This window comes from Nomascus leucogenys, chromosome 21, assembly GCF_006542625.1.
Source record: "Nomascus leucogenys isolate Asia chromosome 21, Asia_NLE_v1, whole genome shotgun sequence".
NCBI lineage: Eukaryota > Metazoa > Chordata > Mammalia > Primates > Hylobatidae > Nomascus > Nomascus leucogenys.
In genome coordinates, this window is record NC_044401.1 from 6,792,833 (window position 1) to 6,815,815 (window position 22,983).

Consider the following 22,983-nt stretch of genomic DNA (forward strand, 5'->3'; position numbering starts at 1 on the left):
TTAATTTGAGCTCTAAAATTGTGCAATCTCATTTTTCATTTCATTTCAACATTTGTTAATGAATGGAATACTTACATAATGTAAATCAATGAGGTAGAACCTGGGTGGATACAGAGATGAATGTGATTTCTTCACGCAAATAGCTCATAATTTGATGCCTTCAAAATTGAGATGTGTATTCCCCAACACATCCTAGTTCCTTATGTTTGACATGTCATTTATAAATAAGGGTATATTATTTATTTTTGAAGTGGAAGAAATTTATTTCTTTGTTACTATTTTTCGTCTCTAGATTTGGAGAAACAAAAATGTGGTCTAAACTATCATTTTAACAATATTGTGCATTTGTATTTCACCTTCATTGCAAAGCATTTAGAAGATTCTGGAATCATTTTCTTATCCATCCCTAAAGTAGCCCAGTGCAAGTAGAAAAGGACAGTTATTCCTCTTTTGGTGATTAGAAAACTGGACCCTGATTTTTCTGGAGTTATATGATATGCCACTGAATGAGAACAGGTAAAAATCCAGGAACTCTCCTTTCAAGACTGCCCAGCCAGGTTCCTTTGTATGTTACAGTTTCTTTTGGTAGGTTCTGCAGAGCCTGATTCCTAGATCATCTTTCAAACCAAATTCTTTCTTATTCCCTATCCAAACAGCAGCATAGCCATTGATGATTTCAGATATATCAACAGGAAAAAAAAATTGTAGTGAAGGAATGGAATGTATGCAGCAAGAAATGTGCTGTGCAAGCTGTGATACAGTGTACAATGTTTCAGTCTTTAGTTGGAATTAAAATTAGAAGTTGAAAAAACTTGGAGACTCCTCCATCAATCTAATCTAGAAACATTTGACTGTAGGCCCAGCAGCCCATAATGAAACCTGCCCTTTTGCTAGGTGAGAACATCATTCTGAACATGCCACCTTGGAAACTTTGCGTCAGTTCTTGGTATCACTAGAATTTTCCTATCCTGCTTTTGAGAAGAGTCAGTGTGAGAACAAATATACTTCTTTTTACAAATCTTGAAAGTAGATCCTTAGAAATAGGTGATTACATTTTCTTCATAACCTAAATCTTTCTATGTAGTAAAAAAAGTCATATTCATGTTTGGTCTCATAGTTCCTTAGTCAAAAAATTTGCATCTAAAAGCCTAGGAAAATGTTTGGCCTGCACAGTTGAATGTTTAAACAGGCGCGCACTGCACTGGTCTGGCTCAAGAAAGGTAGTCTCCTCCACTTGGAAACCCTGATATTAAGAGAATGATTCTTGTGCCAGCTTTCAGGAAAGCTTGTGAAGGAAAAGTTCAGGTGATTCTTAAGTCTTATTACCTGATTATCAGCCCACGTGCCTCCCTTCTATTCTGTATTCTCATGAAGAAATTGATTTAATAGATTCAAGATATTATTAAATACGTTCTGCATTAATATTATATGTCCTCTTTGAATCCAAGTGGCAATACAATAGAATTTCATTTTATAAATAACACCTTTAAAGCTAACACCACAGGGCACAGTACAAAAGAATCAAAATAGAACACAAATGCTGTAATCAAATGCAGACCCCAGGAAGGCTGATTAAAAAGGCATGTTGCTGCTAAGAACAGCCGACAGGGTAAGTATAGTGGGTCATAGCAGAAAAGCCAGCAGAACAGAAGGGCAAACTAAAATAAAATGGACTTGCCTGCCTGAATCACATGGACTTATGACACTCCTTTGTCTTCATCTCTTTTTGAACTCAGGAATTGCAGGGGAGAGGGGGGTGTGTATGTGTGTTGGAGGAGAGAACTAAACATAGGGTCATTAAGTTTATCCTCAGTACTCACGCATAGCACAAACAAAAGGAAATCATAAGGATAACCACCTGCGGCTGGCAGAGATGCCGACTGTGATTGTGAGACAACCCAACATGGCTTGCTTTGCTGGTTACCACTGGCTTTCAGAAAACACAACTGTGAGTAGACCCCTTCCATAATGGTGAGAACAGATAGTGCTGATGGCCAGGCCTAGGTAAAAACGGATGAATGGTGAGAAAGGTGTTCTGTGGTCCTGACCTCAGTATAGTCTACTCTCCACAGGACTCTCCTCACCCAGTTAGCTTTTCTGCTCTATGCCTCTCACAACCACACTCCTTGCTAATGTCAGGTGTTTGTGGTTTTAAACCCTACCTCTAATTATAGAGCAAAAGCACCTGTTCCCTTCTTAAGGGAATTAGGCAAAAGTAGGGGAGGTATTTTGGAATATACTCTCTCCCTATATGTAAAACTAGTTCTAACAATGATCACAATATCATAGTTTACCAAATTGGTCATTTATTGATGTTTCTCTATTTAATATTAAAAGTAGAACAATATAGGACCAGAATCATAAGAAAAAATTTCTAAATATGTATTTTTCTGAAAAACAGTAACCTATATTTGGCCAGGCACGTGGTTCATGCCTATAATCCCAGCACTTTGGGAGGCCGAGGCAGGCGGATCACGAGGTCAGGAGTTCAAGACCAGCCTGACCAATATGGTGAAACCCCGTCTCTACTAAAAATACAAAAATTAGCTGGGCGTGGTGGCACGTGCCTGTAATCCCAGCTACTCGAGAGGCTGAGGCAGGAGAATTGCTTGAACCCGGAAGGCGGAGGTTGCAGTGAGCCAAGATTGCACCACTGCACTCCAGCCTGGGCAACAGAGCAAGACTCCATCTCAAAAAAAAAAAAAAAAAAAAAAAAAGAATAACCTCTTTAAGAGCCACCCCACCCCTCCATAAAAATGTCATAGAAGAAGCAAAGATGAGTTCTAGAGTTAATTAAAAGGAAAAGGAAAGAGAAAGGAAAAATGATAATTGAGGCAATTTTTACCTCTCAAAGCTTTTGGTTGTTTGTAATGACTCTCCTGAATACCCACTTAGTTGAGATTCTGGTGTGAGATCACTGATGCATACATTTAGGTCAATAGCTTAGTACTTCTGTATATTTTTTTCTTAAGTAAATTATAAACATGTAATTAAAATGTATGTGGGCAGCACTTGGGGGAAAAGGTTATGTACATATACTAGTACTGTCACTTTAAAATACTCTATTACAGGTATTTACTGGCCTCTTATTTTTCTTAATTATGACAGTATTTGCTTAACTATTCAAAGGGAGTTGGTTTATTAGTAAATGTGAACAGTAGTGCAATCAGTTGAAAATACTGGATTATAATCTCTAATGTGAGTTATTTCATGAAGTGTGTGAGCAAATAATAATATCTGTGCCAGTTACCAATGTATTACCTCCCGTTGCCTCCTTCCAAATGTAGTCCTTCTTGCCTGCTCTGCAAAAATGTAATTGGATTCTTTAAATATTTTTTCTTTGCTAGCTGGTATGAGGGTGCTTTGTCAGTAGAGAAGGTAGGGAGACGTTGCAGAAAGAAGAAATTTTCCTTCCTGGTTGTCATGCACTACTTTGGCAGCCTCCTGCAATGTGCACGATTTCTCCAGAGCCTGGCTTCTACAACGTAAGCAACTTTTACAGCATCTAGCTCCTGCAGCAAATGCAGCTAACCCGGTACCCAGCAGCTGAAGCACAGGTAGCTTCTCCAGTATGTGGCAGGTAGCAGCTACCCCTAGCACCCACCATACACACACACGTACATACACATGTGTACACACACATTGGGCAATTTATAGCAGAGTGCCCCAGATGAGATACATCCCTGTAAATAGCTTTCATTAGCACCCTGGAGTGCAGGTTCTACTGATGCAGCTCCCCAGCAACTTCTCTACCATTCAATGAGTTATGGCTGTGTGTTGTCCAACAAGGTCTGGATCCTGGTCCAGGGGTCCAGGAGATTTTTGTCTTGAGTCCTACTACGTCTAGATCTCAGTCCAGGGATGGAGGAAACTCTTCCTTCGATATGCTATCTTAGCCCTGCAAATAATGGCTGTTCCTTACATTTGTTATTCTTCTATTCTTTTTTATTTTTTAAGACAAGGTCTCGCTTTGTCACCCAGGCTGGAATGCAGTGGCATGAACACAGCTCACTGCAGCCTCAACCTCCTGGAATCAAGCGATCCTCTCACCTCAGCCCCACAAGTAGCTGGGACTGCAGGCACACACCATCATGCTCGACTAATATATTGTAGAAACAGCATTTCACCATTTTTCCCAAACTAGTCTTCAGCTCGTAGGCTGAAGACCCACCTCGGCCCTAAGTGCTAGGATTACAGGCATGAGCCCCTGCGCCTGGCCCATGTTATTCTTATATTCTTTAAAGTATTCTTTACTTCTTACTAGCTACTCTTATTACTTTAATCCCCTGTTATTATTAATAATTTAAACTAACTTTCTATTCAAATTGCTATATGGTCTCTCTCTCCAAACAGGCCCTGACTGACACATATCCAAAGAATATTAAAATAATCTATATTCTTTGGGAGTAGGAGAAGGTAAATATGATAAGTTATCTTTTTATAGAACAGATTAGTATTGATACAATGTGCCTTATCTAGGGCTGGCTATTAGATGGACAGAAAGTTTTGAGAATTTGCTGCTACACTGAAAAGTGCTACAATAGTAATAATAATATGGTGCTATATCTTAGTCTAACTGTACATACAGTTTAAATATCAAATTTTTAAATATTTTACATGATTTTGCTGAGACTTTTTAAAAATGTAAGCTGTAGTGAAGCAAACAACAAAGGCTGGACTAAAAAATAATTTGTTGACCCTGAAAAGATGTTGCAAAATAATAATTCTATAATGTGAATTGTAGATTATTAATGCTAGGATAATGATAGCCATCATTTATTGAGAACTCAGAAAGTCCTCAGCACTTTATATTAATTTATTGGATCCTCATATTAATTAATAGAAGTGGATATTATTATCATCCCTATTTTACAAATGGGGAAAGAAAGACTTGGTAAGGTTAAGGAACTGGCTTGAGGTGATATATATAATAAATTTCAGAGCCAAAATTTGAACCTAGATCTGCCTATGAGCCCTGAATCTTAACCACTGCCCCCTGCTTCCAGAATACTGACACTGAAGCAAATGGCAAGTCATTGGTGAAAACAAACCCAGGATACTTGTTTTTGTTGGTTTTCATCAAAGATCCAGAAAAAGAAACTCTGAAGTATCCCGAGAATGTATAGCACACCCTGAGATATTTCTGAGATAGCTAACCTATTATTTTTTTTAACAAAATATGAACAAACTGGATGAACATGGTGATCAAATCCCCAGAACCAAACTGTTAACAGTGTATCAAAACCTAGCAGCCTTTATTCAGAGCTGAATTGAAGGCAGATGAAATATTAACAGCAGTTCTAGCAGCATAAAATGAAATATGAGATCCTGTATCAGAAATTATTAGTAACCTGTTAAAAGAAATGCTGAAAAATGGCAGTTACCAAATTAAAACTGGGAAACAGAGCCCAAATGGGAAATTTCAAAAAGTTTGGAGGAAAATAAATGACAGATTGTCCTCTTGGCTCTTATTAGTATGCCATCCTAAATCCTACTTGCCAATGGATGGTGGAGGTGAAATAAGAACTGCATTGCTGCCGGTGCTGGTCCTCAGATTTGTAGTCCTAAGTGTCTGTGATGGTGTCTGGGATTAATTGGAAAAGTAGTTGGAAGTTGGTAGCATTTTAGCTTTACCTAAGTTAAAGAGTCTGGAGACTCTTATTATGAAAGGCTTTCTCTCATTTGTGAATTGGCCCCTTTGCTCCACTTTTGGATGGCTGGCTTCCTCCATGCCCTGCTACACTAAATATTCTACATGGGAAAGCTATTTTCCTTAAACACCTTCAAATTTAAAGCATCTATTTGGATATGTTCGTGTTTATGACTCAAAATATCTAGCATCAAATAAAAAAAGAGAGAGATTACAAATACAAAATACCAAGTAGTAAATGAAGGACATATTTTTCCATTAGTAACTGAGAGCATAGAGATTACTATAAGCAGAGTTGTTGAGCAGTTGATGCCAAAGGGAGAAAAAAAAGGAAATGAGCTATAGAACCATAGAATCTTAGTGTTGGCAGAGACTTTGGAGTCTATGCAGTCCTACCCTATCATTTTTCAATGAAGAGACTGAGACATGGGGAGTTAAGGGACTTGACTTGCCCAAGACACATAGTTGTTTACTGGCAGACAGGCCAAAAACATTTCCCAACTCCCAGCCCGGAACTCTGCAGTTCAGCATGCTACTGCCGTCCTCTGCTGAAAATTAACACTAACTCAGCCTGGAACATAGAAGAATTCAGCATCTGTGGGGAGTGAAAGAAAAGATTAATTTAGAGCTGGAAATCACTCTGGGAAAAGAAAAGAGAAAACGGATGATTTGTCATTGTGACTTGTTGGTCAAGGTTGTATAAGATATTTTGTGTCAGTTACTCCCCGTGCATTCCTACAAAATACATTGAAATTATTTTGTTATAATTCCCCAGGGTCTATATTTATATGTACATGTTTTATTTGCTTGGTGAATTCTCCATGTACAAGTCATCTCCAGGTGTAGATTGGTTTGTGGATGGCATTGCTATTGAACCTTGTCATTTGCATGGGTCTGACTTTCCTTCTCTAGCAGTAAAGTATGCTCCAGGGGAATGTTCTTCATGGGATACTCCTAACTGAGGGTCAGAAGTAGGCTTAAGATGTAAGAATTATCTTCTATTAACCGTTGTATTCTGATAACCTCATGGAAAACTTGGGCCATATGTAGGACTTTTAATCAGGCTAATGAATTAGGTAAAATAATTTTCTTTATTTGGAAGCACAGAGTAATTTGAAGTAAACCAGTAGCAAATAAGATACAATAAAAATGTCCCAATAGGATCCCCGGTGAAATAGCATTCTAGCAGTATAGATCTTCTAGTTTAGTCGAATATTTTTCAGAACAGAGCAACCAGAAATGAGAGAATCAGATAATATGATGAAAACTACAGATGGAATGCTTTGCACGAAAAGTGATTATATACAAGAGAGGGCTTAGGAGTGGGTAGGAGTAGAGTTGGAAAAGAGTGGGTAACTGAAATAAGAGAAGATAATGCTTGACCAGGTCTAGTAAAATATTCCCTGCCACAACCACTATTCCATGAAGAGACTGAGCCAAGAGGCCTGAATAAACTAACCTTAAGTTCAGAGTTGCCATTATTGTGGGAGGCATCAGGGAGAGCACATCCGGATTTGTGTTACACAGTAATCACTGCTGGGTGTCAGCATTCATCAGCCAGATGGTCAGACCCACAATTAATCAATTAGGCTGCGATGATCAACTGGACTACGTTTTCCCCTTTGGTAAAAAGCCCTCATCATGCGGTTAAGGCCAATAACACTTTTATCCTGTTGCTTTTGGAGAAGCTTCTAAAAATTCCTCTTTTCTTTTTTGGGCCTGTAGTTACTGGACAACTGTTAGGCTCCAAGTTGCTTTGACAACATAGATACCCAAATTCAAGGATTTCACATAATAGATTTTCAACATCCTGTGTCTTCAAGTATAATGTTTAACATACCCAGACAGAAATAATCTTTTTAAAGCAGCAGTGTAAGCAGTGTTACTCAACTGATTTTACTAGAGTCTTCATATTGATTCCACTCAATCCAGTGGAACAACACTGGAGGGGATTCTTTCACTGGGTACTTATAAAGATGATACGATATGATAATCAAATAATATGAATAATAAGCAATTTACTGAATGTTCACCATGTGACAGGTACTGCTGTGATAAGGGTTAATGAGCATTGATTCAGTGCTTACAATGATTCCATGAGGATGATAATATTATTTCCATTTCAAAGAGAGAGAAACTGAGGCTAGAAAGCTCATTTGCCCAAGATTAAACAGTTAGTAAATATGTGTTGAGATGACTTAATACTCTCTAAAATGAAAGCTGAAAGTTTATTTTACATTTTCTTACCCATATACATCTGTGCATCTCTGAGGGACAACATTTAGGAATATGTGGTGGGTCCTCATTATTCCTCTTAAAAGGACTTTAAAGAAACATTTTACTAGTGTTCCCGAAGTCTGTTGCTCTCCTGTTTTTCATGCTGTTTTATTCTACATCATGTGACTTGAGATTGCTTTCTTCCTTCTTTATGGCCATTACTACCATTTCCTGTTAATTATCAGTCTCCACCTTGGCATCTTCATCTAGATATGGTTTCTCTAAGTCTGTTCAGATACCAAGACTTTTTTTTATCAGTTGACTTATAGAGCAATGTGAGTCCTCTGTAACAAAATGTCTATCACTAATTTTTTTATGTTGAACCTTGTTTTTCTATCTATTTTATTTTCCCTCTCCCCTTGCTATATTACAATACTACTGCAGAGGGAGAAGTGTTTGAAGTCCTATTAGTGGGAGCATCACTTCTTGATGGAGGTCTAATGGAGGTCTATGCTGGCCCCATTGAGTAGAAATATGGTCACAGTGTCATAGTTCCTCTATGTTTTCTCATTAACTGGTATTTCTCTTTTCTCTAAGCTCTTCTCTACCCCCACCCAAGCTCAATTTAAAGAGTACTCCTCTTTAACCATTTCATACAGGCTATATACAGACACTATTAACCCAAATGTATACCTTTGAGATATCAGACTCATATTATTTTATGAAATATGAGGCTTTTCTTGCTATTTAACTGCAGTGCTTTGCATTTTATTTGTTTTGCTACTTACTGAATTGGGAAAACAGTACCAAAATACTAGGATAGTATATAGGAAATCACCATTTCTTAATTCAAGTTTGGGAGCATGTGGAAGAAAAGATATTTCAGAAACCTTAATGAGCATCTTTTATCCTCCAGGGCTCTACCAGTGCCCTCTTTTTCTGACTGTGGTACTGTGTTGTGTCCTTGCTATGTTTGGTAGGCAGCTTTTTTTTTTTTCTCTTGATGCTTCTTTTTTTACAGTCCTACAATCTTCACCCCAGAGCTGATGAGGTGCTTTCATTTTGACCTGCAGTATTTCTGTGTATTGCAGAACAGAGCCCTGCCATCTAGACTGCCTTTCTGCTTCATTTTGCTCCTGACCTAAACCCCCCTGCTATTCCAGGCCTGGCCTCTCATGACCAGAGACTGCTGACTCATCCTGGCCTGTGCCAAGCTGTGCAGTCGCTTAGTGATGTGGACAGGAGTCGAAGGACTAGAATGAGATCACTGAACTCATTTCACTTGTTGCTTACGGTACAGTCCAGCATGAGCTGGAAATGTAGGAACCTCAGCCTCCCGAGCAGAAAGAGTAAGTAGATAAAACACACCGCATCACCAAGTCCTCAACAAGCAGTAGTCGGGTGGTGGGTGGGGGCTCGCTCTATCATGGCCGTGGCTAGGGCATTCTGGTTCATCAGGAGTTTTCCTTTGTCCTCTCTTCTTCCTCTTCTCCACAGTCGTACCCTTCCCCCCTTCCCTAAACTTCCCTTCTGAAAATGTCTGGATGGTACAGCAGTGATCTGGGCAGAAATGAAATTTGGCTAATAAGCAGCCTCTGCACAAAATTCTGGAACAGTGACACTGTTGAAATTGCTTAGTTTAGTTTGTCTACTGGGAACTCACATGAACTTCCCAACAGAATTCAAGGGGATGAAATCTTTCTTGTTCTGTTTTGTTCTCCTTTCCTTTTTGATTCTCTTTTTCTTTCTGTTTTGAGGGAGGTAGTTTCAGGAGACATGGCTGCATTCTGGTGTGGTGTAAAGTTTTCCGTCGGGAGACAATAATGTACATTCCTCTGGCAGGACGGGATGGGTTTTTTTTTTTTTGTTTCTCTTACTGTTGTTTATTTATAAGACATTTCCTCCCAGTTAGTGGAAGTTAGATCGTAAGAGGCTCCAGTGATTTTCCTTCCACCTCCCCTCCCTAATTTCTGTGCTTCAGCACTCTGGAACACTGTGAACTCGACAAACTAATCAGAGCAGGGAGCTTAACAGCCAGGCCTGGACACCCTCAAGAGACTGTGTGCTGATTCTCAGTCGTCACTCCTTGGATCAGGAACCACAGTCCTGGTGAGTGGTGAGGTTCCAGAATTTGATGTGTCAAGGATTTTATTCTTGGTGTCTCTAAGGCAAGCAGGAAATAAAGGGTGTTTTTAAAACAAACAAACAAAAAATACAATTAAAGAAATACTACCAAACAGTCAAATGGAATGATGAAGATTTTTAGCGGGCACAACTGAGAGCACTCTACGGACAATGGCAGAGCCTTGAGGCTATGCTCAGGAGCAGCCTGCAGGCATAGGTTTCATACTGCCACCGATGGATGTCAGCCTTGACGTGCCTAGCAAACATGCTTGTGGGGGGAGGAAGATAGGTGAGTGGGGGCAGGGAGGTAGTATTCAGGGAGGTAGATGGAGGAAGTGAAAGTGGAATTAATTGTTCATTTGGAGTTTCACTCCGCCAGCTTTCCATGCATTTCTGTTCTGAGCATTTACATTATGCTCACAGTACTTACATGCCTGGCTAAACAGGAGAGAATATCTATAGTGGATGTAGAGCAAACATTCTTGCTAATACTGTTCTAAAGATCACTTTGCTAACAACTGGTTGCTTTTAAATGTTAGGGAACCTCCCCACACCCGACCTTTGGAAAATATGATTTGTCACACCCTCTTCTTTATTCTTCTGCGTTCATAGTATCAAGAAGAAGAATGCAATGAGAATCCTTATTTGGTTCCCGGGAAATTTATCATCCTGCCACAGGAAAACTAAATGACTGTCCTCACAGTATTGAACCCAAATATAGTATTGTCCTCAATATAAGGGACACTGATTGAGTGTGCTCTGGGAAGTTGTCGAAGGAATGGAGTGGGGATGGTTGCATCCTGTCTGATGTGAGACTAGCAGAGGAGTCCACGGACCAGCTTTCGTAGCCAAAATGTGCCTTCCACATCCTTAATAACTCATACTCTCCCTAAAAGTAGAATTCCTGTTGGAATGTGTTTTTATCCTTTACCATCAGGTCCCTGCCTAGTTTCTTTTCTAGAGGTCTTCCATCTTACTGGGTTTTCTCATCTTCTTTCTATTTCAAGAATCTGGCATGTTCATTAAGCGTGGAAAAAACAAAAGACGAAACAAAAACCAAAAAAACATGGTGGCCATAAAAGCATTCGATTGTGTGGCAGCATCTGAAGTGAATTGCTTTTTGGAAAAAGGGGGAGTCTTTGATGTCGCCAATATGGTTCTCATAGGCTGAAACTTCCAGGAATCACAACCCAGCCCAAGGGGCATTTACTCGATGTTCTTAAATTTTAGGAAAGAGATGTTATTTTATTGTTTTGGTTGTCCTTGCTATTAACACGTTGCCAGTAGATTTCTCCTAGAAGTTTAAAATGCTTTAGCAATGGATGATTTTACATTTAACCAGATGTGTATTGTATGTGCCTGTTGCATGTACTCTTGTCCAAGTAGGTACAGCGATCCAGCATATTACATTGGTACTCAGCTTTGGAATTTTGTTTGCTATACTTAGTGATTCAGATTCTTAACCACAGAACTCATACATGCTCATATATCCCAAGTTTCCTATAGAGACTTACCCCTGCTACAGCCTTATCAGGTTTGTCAGTGGCCTCTAGGACAGAGTCAGCTTCCTATCACAATTCCTATAGTTTGTGAGGCACATTAAATTCCTCAGCTATCATTGTGATAGGAAATAGTCTCAGAGTTTTATTAGGACTAGTATGGTAAAAGTTTAATGTTATATTAATAGTAAAGTTTGCCTATTGTAGTTAGCTCATGTTAGTTAGGACTATACTATTGATATATGTAATATTTCTTGGGTAATTTTCATTAGTTATCTTGTTTTCTAAAGAAAAAAGTTGAAAGGGAAATGGTGTTTACAATACGTTATAAAAAATGTAACTAGCTCTTAGGCCATTACCACCAAGACCTACATAGGAGGTTAACATTCCTCAGTTAATATTCAAACTGCCCAGACTCCCAGGAAAACTGTCTCGTAGTCTCTGGTAGGGATGTCTGTTAGAACTGCATTGAAGGCAAGCTAGATCTCTAACACTTTGAAAGCATGTTATTATTGACTGCATATGACATTATATAAGCAACTTTAAGCAGAGAATGGGTGACAACAAATATTTAAGAGTATTGCCAAGTCATGACATTTAAAAAAATATAATCTGCCAGAGAGGTTTTTCTTATACTTGCTAAGACCTGGAGTTCCAAGTGGCTGTGGAAGAATTTCATGACTAACTTGAAATATATAAGAAGTCAGAATTTGATTAGTGTACCTCTGATACAAAGGCAAGGCAATGATGTATTTCTTTGTGCTTCAGTGGCTGTATTAATATTACCTATTTTTTCAATACCTTGATTATAAGCCTTCACAATGTACTATCAATAACTCAATTTCCTAGTGCTCACCTGGAAATTCTAATTTCATTAAATTAATGAGGATGCAAGTTGTGAAATGTATATTTTCTTGTGTGCATATTTTAGCTGTAAGTACTTCCTATATGCTATATTCATTTAATTAGGCAGTCGCAAATATACACAAATGAAATTGCTAAATAACAATTGTCATTACCCCAATAAGAAATTGTTCTTTCTTATTTGTATAGAAATGGCTTTTAGTATTTATGTGATTCCCCTAAGAAAGACAAATATTTTAAAAACTTAAAAAGGAGTTGATTGCTTGTATCATATGATTGTATATGTATGTTAGCTTATAAATGCCTACATATACGCACAACCATATATTTATATTCAACTATTAAAAATATGACCAAATTCTAGCCAGGCTTACTTGCCTTTGATTTCAGTCAAATGTTTTGGTCATAATGACCATAAATGAAATGTAGCTGACTTTTTATCACACTGACAACACCGAAAGTTTACACAAATATTTATGAACAGTATTTGCAAAAAGAAAGATGTAGTTAGCTGATAAGTTTGGTAATTATCCTTCAGCAAGTATACATGTTAGATTAGCAACCTAAATTCTGTTATGTACAACTTCAAAATATTAATTGCTATATATATAAAAGTTTAAAATTAAGTAGAAAGAAATTAATTGTTATTATCTTAAAATTGAGCGTATGTTTAATGAATTCATTTTACTTTATAAGACTGAGTACATATACAAATGATCCCATTTATTCTAGTTTCTCAGCTATTTTACTGTTTTTTAAATATTTCGATGCTGTATTTACATATTAGCATCAGCAACCATAATTTTTCTGATACCTTTTCAAGATCAGCCAAATCATATCCTTGACAAGTCACTTTTTCTCTGAAGTTTTCCATAAAACCCAAATTAAAAGTGATCTGACATTGGTAGCATTTTACAAATCTATCTTCATTTAGCATTTATATATGTTTTTAAGTTGAAGTTTTTCCTATATATGAAACTGCAAGTGGTTAGAGGGCAGGTTTTGTGTTTTAGGTTTGTTAATTTCTCTCCCAACCAGTGTCAGATTGGCTCAGTCTGAGTGGAGGATCAATGAATAGGTGATGAATGAATGGATATCTACATGTCAGTGCATTGACAGTGAATACATCTTGCTTATCATAGTGAAAGAAACAGCAGGACACAGTGGCTCATGCCTATAATCCCAGCACTTTGGGAGGCCGAGGCGGGCGGATCACCTGAGGTCGGGAGTTCGAGACCAGCCTGACAAACATGAAGAAACCCCCTCTCTACTAAAAATATAACATTAGCCGGGCATGGTGGTGCATGCCTGTAATCCCAGCTGCTCAGGAGGCTGAGGCAGGAGAATCGCTAGAACCTAGGAGGTGGAGGTTGCAGTGAGCCAAAGTCGCGCCATTGCACTCCAGCCTGGGCAACGAGAGCGAAACTCCATCTCAAAAAAAAAAAAAAAAAAAAAAAAAAAAAAGAAACATGTCCATGTCTAGAACACAAATTGGTAGAGTCTTCTATATCTGAGCCTCCTTAACTCCCATGTTAGATCTTCCAACTATCTGACAGCATTTCCAACCATTTACTAAGATTGCTAAGGTTCCCCACAATGCTTGGGTAATTTCTGATGGAACATGGGATCTTCAATTTGCAGTAGTTCCATTCATTTTCCTGGACTTATGAGGGTGACCGAATATCCAGCTTGGTCAGCTCATTTAGTCAGAAAGTACCAGACTTACCTATAATGCATCATATTAACCAACATTCTCTCCAGCTTGTCGACACTTGTTCTTCCTTTCCTCAAACTTCCACATCTGTGGAGGTCAGGCTGATGTCAGTTATGGAAAGGCATGAAGACTGGCTATGGATGCCCTGTGAACTAGACAGGAGAGAGGCGGGGCAGACATACAGCACAATAAAGAGCAGGGGCGCGAAGACTGGCAGCCAAATCATTTGCACTGTCTTAACAAGCACTAATTAAATGCCCTGTTTGAGGTAAATAACAGCTGAAAATAGCCAAGTGCAGTTGTTTCTCATCAATGAGTAGAGAAATTGGTGGAATCGCTTAGTGCTGTTTCACTCATTAAGCTGCAGCACACTAAGCCTTCTTCAGACGAGAGGGGCATCAAGGCATCAAGTCGAGCTAGCCTCTAAAGTACCATTTGCTAAATTCCCATTCTAGCACCCTAGATGGTATTCTGCTGACAAGAATCACATCCAGAGAGTAACTGCATATACTACAAACTGACCCTAATAAACTATTTTTTAAAACCCAATATATTGTGTATAATAAAACATGCTTTAATCTTATCCATTTTCAATTGTCAATCCAACTTAGCAACCCCCAAACTATATCTAATTCTGTCCCCTAAACCAATTTTTTTCCTGGAGTTTATATATATGTGGAATATTCCTTTTCATCTCTTTATTTTCCCTGCTCACTCTCTAGTAGACTGAATTCCTAGATGTAAGCAGCCACAGAAAGAAAAGTGATTCACATAATGGATAATTAACCCTTGAACAATGGAAAGTTAACTCTCCATAGAAATGCCAAAAACTGAAATGTTTTGTTATTGAATTTATTCTCCTTTGGGAGTTAACACTAATGGAGAACATCTCCATTAGTACAAACCTGGCACCAAACAACCTGTTCATCCTTAAGCTATGAATGCTGCACTCACCTTCCAGTTCATTCTGGCAGGATTTGTAACACAGTGTCCTCTTGGGTAGTCATGTACAAACCACTCCGAAGGGCAAAATTATATGAGTGCCTAATCCACTTGTGAAAATGAAAGAAAGGGGATCTTTTTTATGAAAAACATCTAATATGGAAAGACATAAATTGTAATAAAAAGTGTTAGCACCTTGCACCTCCTGCTAATTGCATTCCTAGTCAAGAGGAAACAAAATTGTATAACAAATGTTAGAGGTACATCATGAACAAAGTGCAAAGAATTGTCTGTTCCTTTCAATAGTGAATTGAAAAAGAGTAGCAAACCTGTTTAAGCTATGTATAGTAGCTTTAATTTTGGCTCCTAATCTTTCTGGGACTCATCTATTTCATTTGTCTAATGAAGATAATAGTAACCCATTCAACTTACTGTACACAGACTGTACTGTACACAGACTGTTTCTTCATTATATTCATTAAACAGGGATTTAAAATTAATTCATTCATTCACCCATTTATTTTTTAGTTTAAGAAATATTTTTGGGCCAGATGCAATGGCTTACACTTACAATCCCAGCGCTTTGAAAGGCCGAGGCAGGAGGATCCCTTGAGCCCAGGAGTTTGAGACCAGTCTGGGTAACATAGCAAGATCTCATCTCTTCTAAAATTTTTAAAAAGTAGCCAGGCATGATGGCACATACCTGTAGTCCCAACTACTGAGGAGGCTGAGATGGGAGGATCCCTTATCCCTTGAGTCCAGGAGTTTGAGCTTGCATTGAGCTATGATTGCACCACTATACTCCAGCCTGGGCAACAGAGCAAGACTGTGTCTCAAAAAACAAACAAAAAAAGAAGAAGAAAGAAACGTTTTTGAATCTCTACTCTGTGTCAGTTATAGATTGATTCATTTATTAATAAATATTTATTGAAGCATTCATATTATGTACGCAACACTATTCCAGGGGTTGGGGATACTGCAGTAGATTAAAAAAAAACAGAAATCTTTGTTCTCCTAGTACTTACTTTCTAGATAGGAGAGACAGAAGAGAAAAAATATATATGTAAAATATGTGGCATTTTATGATATGTGCTATGGAGAAAATTTAAAGAGGGGAAAGAGTGTGTACATGTGTGTTTGTGTCAGGGATAAGTTTGCAATTTTAAATAGGGTGGAGAGGTAGAGAGGGAAATCTTCATTGGGGGACAGTATTTGAGAAAAGACCTCAATGAAAGTGAAGAAGCAAGTTTTGTGGATATCTAAGCAAAAGCATTTTCAACAGTGGAACCATCAAGTGCAAAGGCCTTGGACATGAATGTATCTGGAAAGTTTGAGTGATAACAAGGAAGTCTGTGTGGCAGAATCTGAGTGGGTAAGCATGAGACCAGTAGGAGATGAAGTAAGGGAGACAAGGGTGTCTGATCACATGGGCCCTAATATGCTGTTGTGAGGGCATTGGCTTTGTCATTTATAATACAAAGATGAATACAACATGGTCTCAAGTTGCTCACTAGAGGAGAGGCAGATAGGGAAACAAGTTGGGGTAGTATCATTATGCTAAGTGCCGTGACTGAAGGATGTTCAAGGAACCATGGAGGCACAAAATAGTGAGTGTTCGGCTGAACGTATCTTGGAGTGGGGGATCAGAGGAAGTTTCACAGAAGAGCTGATAAATCCATGCTGGGACTTGAAGGATTTTCCCAGATGGTCAGAGGGAGGAAGAGCATTCAGTAAGGGGGCCAGCAGGGGCAAAGGCAGTTAACTAGAAATAGCATGGCAGAACTGGGGAACACTATCACTGATGTGTAGTAGGGGAGTACAGAGAAACGATGCTGTAGATGCAGGCAGGGAACAATCATGTTGGACCCTGATTGCCATGCAAAGAAGTTTTAACTTCATCTTGCGGCATTTGGGGAGCTATTGAAAGGTTTTAAGTAGAGAAGGTTAATGATGAAATTGTGTGATACAAGATCACCCTGTCAGCAGGGTAGAGGTTAGATTATAGGAATGGGAGAATAGAGGCAAGAAAATGAGTTAGGAGGCAACTGAAATTGTTCAGACAGGAAACAATGAAGCCCTGAACTAGGACAATAACTGTGGGAATAGACAGAGAGGAGGAGACATGTTCAAGAGATAGGCAAAATTGACACAATTTAATAACCTTTGGGCTGGGCATGGAGAGGAGGAATTTTGGATTGCTCCCAGGTTTCTGCCTTATACAACTAAGCAAGAAAAGCTGTGAGGAGGAAGAGTAGATTTTGGAGGATGGGGGAAGATTACAAATTTACTTTTGAATGTGTTTAATTTGGGGGTGTTAGGGAAGCATCCAGACTGGCAGTTGGATTTAGTCAGGAATGCTGGAGATGTCAGGGACAGACTTTGGCAGTCATCTGAATCATCTGAATCATGGTAATAGTTAAAATTATGGAGTGGACATTTCTCAGGAAAAATATATTGAAAGATGACAAAAGGGAGAAGGTCCTTTATATACAGTGCATTTCTGGAATGGAGAGAGGAAGAGGAGCCTGCAGAGAAGATTATCATGAGCAACTATTATGTGCCAGTCATTGTGCTAGATAGTGGGAGAACCAAGATGACTGGCACCCAGATCCTGCTGCAGAAGTGTCCATAGCTTGTCCAAATATAAGAGGTTTTTATTACTATCATCACCAACCATAGGATAATGCTAACAGAGGGAATGCCCAAACTTAACTAGGAAAATCGTGCAAAATATTTAATCCGCATCAAGGGAGATGATTATAAAGGCAAAATCCTGGAAAGTTTGCCGCATGCATTTTTGCTATACAGCTCATTTCTGATCTTTCTAAAGCTTGTATGTGTATGTTCCAGTGTTAGCATGGGTTCAAGCTATTGGCAAAACAAGCCAGGTGTAAATTATGGTAGAATTGAAATCGATAGTGCTTTGAAGTACTGGAGTGCCCAGTTCACATCAGGGCATGCGTCTGTGTTCACTGAAACATGGCTATCAAGTGCACCTCGAGTCATTAGATGTGTTATCCAGTGAATAACAGCATAATGATATTTTAGCAGAGCAGCCTTATGATAAATTCTGCTTTAGTGAAACTCCATATACAGAGCAATTTCTCCTGGCCGTGTACATTGCATGGCAAAGAAAGGATATCCTGCTGCGTATCAGAAAGCTGTAATTTCATTTAGGGGTTCTATTGACATCGTAAACTGCAAGAGCAGAGCTCAAGTGGCTATTTAAGTCATAGGAACTTCAAGCTAAAATTACTGCCTAGTCCTAATCGCCACCACCAGGGGACTCCTGCCTATACATATGTGCTTTATGTTTCTATCTTTGTGTCTATAAATACTCAATCACTCCAGAGGCTGAGGTGATAAGCTGTTCTAAAATATGACAGGTATCTGTCACGTTTGCAGCTGGTACAGGCTTAAGGGCTAAACGTAGTTATATTATTCATTGACGGTCAAATGATAAAAGGGGCCAGAACTCCCCAATGAAGTTCAGAGTACAGGAGTTCTTGTTTCTTTGCTTTAAGACATTCTCTATTCAGTTTCAGGTCAGGATCTTCCAGCATGTTGAGGCTAGAAAAAAGGAACTTTTACATTTACCTGTGCAGCAAGGTTAACAGCCTGTATATCCTTACCCTAACTTTCCCTTCTTTGCCTTGACCCATGCTCACTTGTGAAAATAATAGTACTGTAGTCTTGGTATTTAGTAAGGTATTATATAGTGTCCCCTAAAAGTGATTCCCTAGATATCTAACAGGGACATTCTATTTTAATATATACTCAAACTGAAAATAGGAAACCATCATATTGGAGTTGAATGCTTATACTCTACGGAAAATACATTTATATAAATTTGCAAATTGTCAAATAGTATTTATTAAGTGATACTTTAAAATTGACTCCAGGAAACCAATAGGAAAGATTCAAAGTTAAGTATGTTTCTCCTTAGTTTGTAATTAAATTTTCATGTTCATGCTCCCACATGAACAATCAACTTTGTCAAAAGTGGGCACTACAGGCCGGGCGTGGTGGCTCATGCCTGTAATCCCAAGCACTTTGGGCACTTTGGGAGGCCAAAGCAGGCAGATCACCTGAGGCCAGGAGTTCAAGACCAGCCTAGCCAACATGGTGAAACCTCATCTCTACTAAAAATACAAACATTAGCTGGGCGTGGTGGCGCACACCTGTAATCCCAGCTACTCGGGAGGCTGAGGCAGGAGAATCACTTGAAACTGGGAGGTGGAGGTTGCAGTGAGCTGAGATCACACCACTGCACACTCCAGCCTGGGTGAGAGAACAAGACTCCATCTCAAAACAAACAAACAAACAAACAAACAAACAAAAAAAGTGGCCACTATGAGATTGGACACTACAATCTAACTTTCTTCAGTCATTATGCTACTTATGTTTTATTTGTTCGCTCTTTTCTGGGCTTGGGATTAATCTGTCTACATGCTGTTTAATACCAGATCCCAGCAGAATTTTCATGGTTCAGAAAATCCCAGCAGAATTATCAGGGTTTGGAAAATCTCAGTAATAATGGAATTTTTCATTCTTCATAAGGTAACTGTATTTTACAGTCATCCTATTAACCCTTATGTCACCCCGTTGAAAAAGGAAGCTTGAAGAGATAGCCACACTTACCAGGCTGAGACTAAACTTTTTACTTTCCATATTACCTTTTCCATTGTTCCAGTGCTTCTTCACAATACTTAATTTTTCCCTTAAATAGTACAATTAAGAATTAATATCTGTAAGAGCTAAATCTCTGATATCTGTTACCCCAATACTCTCATTTTATGTCTAAACAATATAATATACCATTGTGATAATTTTGAGAATGGCTACTGCTCTGGTAAGAATATCCTTAAATCATTTCTCATATATATTTCTCAATATATTCTGTAGACATCTATAAGCTCCAAGATGAGGCAGGGCAACTCTTTTGTTGGTTACCTGAGTTTAGGCAGTAGAGCAGTGTGGTTAAGAGTGAAGACTATGTAGATTCTACAATACCATAACCTTAGGAAAACTAATTCTCATGCCTCAGTTTCTTCATCTGTAAATTAAGGATGAGGAGAAGGAGGCGGGGGACCATAAATTTATTTTTATTATAAAATTACTGTGGGGAGTAAGTAATCTAATAAATGTAAAATATTTAAACCAATACCTAGTATATAATAAGCACTCAATAAGCAGCTGCTGTTATCATCATTACCATTATCATCCTCCTCATCATCACTTACTCTTATGCTACAGGATCATGGTTAATACTTGTTAGGAAAAAAACCTACATGCACAGACACCATCACACGTGAACACACTCCCCCGACCTAGGAATGCTTGCTTGTCCTAGCTGTGTAAGCTTTACCTACAGGTTGATCTTAATATTATCCCAAGCAGAGAACATATAAGGAATCCATGCTTTGGATGAAGTGAGCTTGGTACTGAGTTTACTTTTACCACTGGTTTCAAGTAGCTGATATAAGATCACTTCTTTGGTGGGCCTCACTCCTATTACCTACTCATTGTCTCTGGCTGCTCTCATCTTATTACTTAAGTCTTTCATGTCTATTTTCCCTCCAAACTGTAAATTCTGTTAAGCATGGTCTAGTCTAGGTCTGTTGATCCAGTGGTTTAGGTCTATAGATCAGTCTACTACTATTATTCAATAAATAAATGTAAGATCAAATAATGAATGAATGAGTTTCCTTCTATTTCCAGCTTCTGGGTTAGGTCCTAGTCCTGGCTACCTGATGTGCTAAATGCTGACCTCATTGTACACCTAGGCCACCCTATTCACTATCCCCAGTTATCATTCCCAGTCTTCCAATCCAAACTCTCTTAATTATTTTTGTCTTCTTGCCTAATACAAAACCCCTAATACCAGTACCTAGTCCATACAGTAGGCCTACCCTCCTATCTGCTTCATCTTTTCCTTCATGGAACTGTGAACACCACACTCGAACCATGTTTTTATGCCTTTGCCAGTGCTGTCTTTCCATTTGGAATTAGAACTTTAATCTTACAGGTGATTCATTATTCATCTGCATTTTAATCTGATGCCCTTGGCTCTAATCTTGATTCTGATCTTCATATTATGTTATTCACAAACCCTTTTCTATATTTATTATATTTTAAGAAAATACACATTTATTATATTTTAAGAAAATATATCAATAACAAATGAGTAAAAGCTGATATCAAGTTCTGTCTACAAAAATCAGCATTAAAAATATTCGGCATACTATATGGTATACCATTTGTTTTGCCTTTCATTATGCTTCTTATCTTAGCTGCTTGATGAATATCAGATATCTTATACCCTGAACTTGGTCTCAGTGGCCCTAAACCTACCCTATCCCTAGGCTAGTGCTGACAACATCCAAAGCTTAATTAATGTCAATTTTTACTGGCAAATGTTGGCATTAGTGTAGTAGTATGTCTAATAGTGAATATCATGTAAAAAAGAAAGGAGCTGATAGCAAAATGCAACATTATTGTCACTGGAAAAGACCACTGACCATTACATGTGGATATATATTTATTGTGTTCCTGTTATTGTCATCCTCTTTTGGACCTTTTTTTAATAAAACAATGGAGAAAATTTTGTTAGAAGTGGTACACTTTAAATTTAGAAACAAGTATGATGCTAAACTTAATTCGCAGTTATCATAACAGTTAATAATGTTACTATCAGAAACACGATACCTGCTCACAGAGAGCTTATGGTTTTTATACTCTTATTGCAAAGACTAGTAATTAGATCATAAAACTAACTGGAAATTACCAGTCTGCCATTATGCACCAACATGAACAATAACGAAACGTAGTGAGTACTACAAGAATCTGCATTATGGTGGCCTAGAAAGGAGTATAGAAGGCTTGATTAATAGTAGAGGGAGAACTTTAGCTGTAGATGTAAAAGCTGGACGTTGAAAGATAATGGAATGAAAAGCCTTTTGGAAAGAAGCAAAGATGGTAGCCAATGGTGTAATATGGGAAAACAGTGAAGTAGGGAGGATGAAGAAAAATATCAACCAATGGAAATAGAGTTGGTGTATACAGGAAGTAGTGAAACTAGAAATGTGAGCCATGTTATTGAAGACTAGGATGTGAATTCCAAAAGGCAGGTAGAGTCCAGATTTATTTTTTGTGGGTGATGAGAACAATAGCTATCATACAGTTAGAATGCAATAAGGATTTGCTGAATAACTGAAACACTTACAGAGACAAACAAAAATAATGAAAGGCGTGTTTTAGAAGTTAACCTGGCTATAGTGTGCAGAGTAGATTGAGAGGGTTGAGATTAGTCAGAGATGCCAACTGAGGGCCAATGACAGTAATTTAAGTAAAGAGCAATCAAGACTCAAATACACTCATGACTGTGGGGATCAAAAAGGGGCATTTCAAACAACATTTAACAGCACTTTCCATGTCTCCTTCCCCACCAACCCTAATCCTAGTCCCACCTAGGATTGGGTAATTGTAACTGTAAAATACCTCCTAAATGCCTGATTTCCTTTGCCTTTTGATTTGATGTTAGCAAAGTCCATTACTCCTTATGGGGTAAGTCCAGGTTGGGAAGTGAGCCCTCAGGCTCACTGAAGCTTCCAACTTGTGAGAACTTTGTTATAGTATGTTCCTGAACAACATAAATTACTCTTGATGTTTGCCAGCTTGAGCATAAACTCAGGGACACACAGACTCTTCTGTGTTCCCGTTTGCGAGTTTCTGATATGCAAGACTCTGTGAGATCTCATATACCATAGAGTGTTGATCTACACAAGGGGATTCTGGAGGAGCATTCATTCTAGGTTCTTAACTGTACCACCGGTATAGTTAGGACTGCCTCCTGAAAATAGAGAGAACTCTTCTTCTATATGTTCTCCCTTCCTTCTTCAGTTCAACCAAATCAGCACCAAAAAGAAACCTCAGGGCAGAGCATATGCTAGCAGAGATTTCAAACTCTGTTA

The 22,983-nt window shown here is 38.4% G+C and overlaps 1 protein-coding gene across 7 annotated transcripts in view; it reads left to right on the forward strand.

Annotated features, from left to right (window-relative positions):
- Positions 1-22,983, forward strand: part of ZBTB20 (zinc finger and BTB domain containing 20) — an 807,544-nt gene that overhangs the window by 511,224 nt on the left and 273,337 nt on the right. Inside the window, exon 1 of one of the 7 annotated variants that reach the window (XM_030802024.1) lies at positions 9,233-9,976. The exons of the other annotated variants lie outside the window; for them this stretch is intronic. The gene's annotated coding sequence lies outside the window, so the exon portion shown is untranslated. Of the gene's footprint in view, positions 1-9,232; positions 9,977-22,983 lie in introns of those variants that run through there. 7 annotated transcript variants of the gene reach the window in all.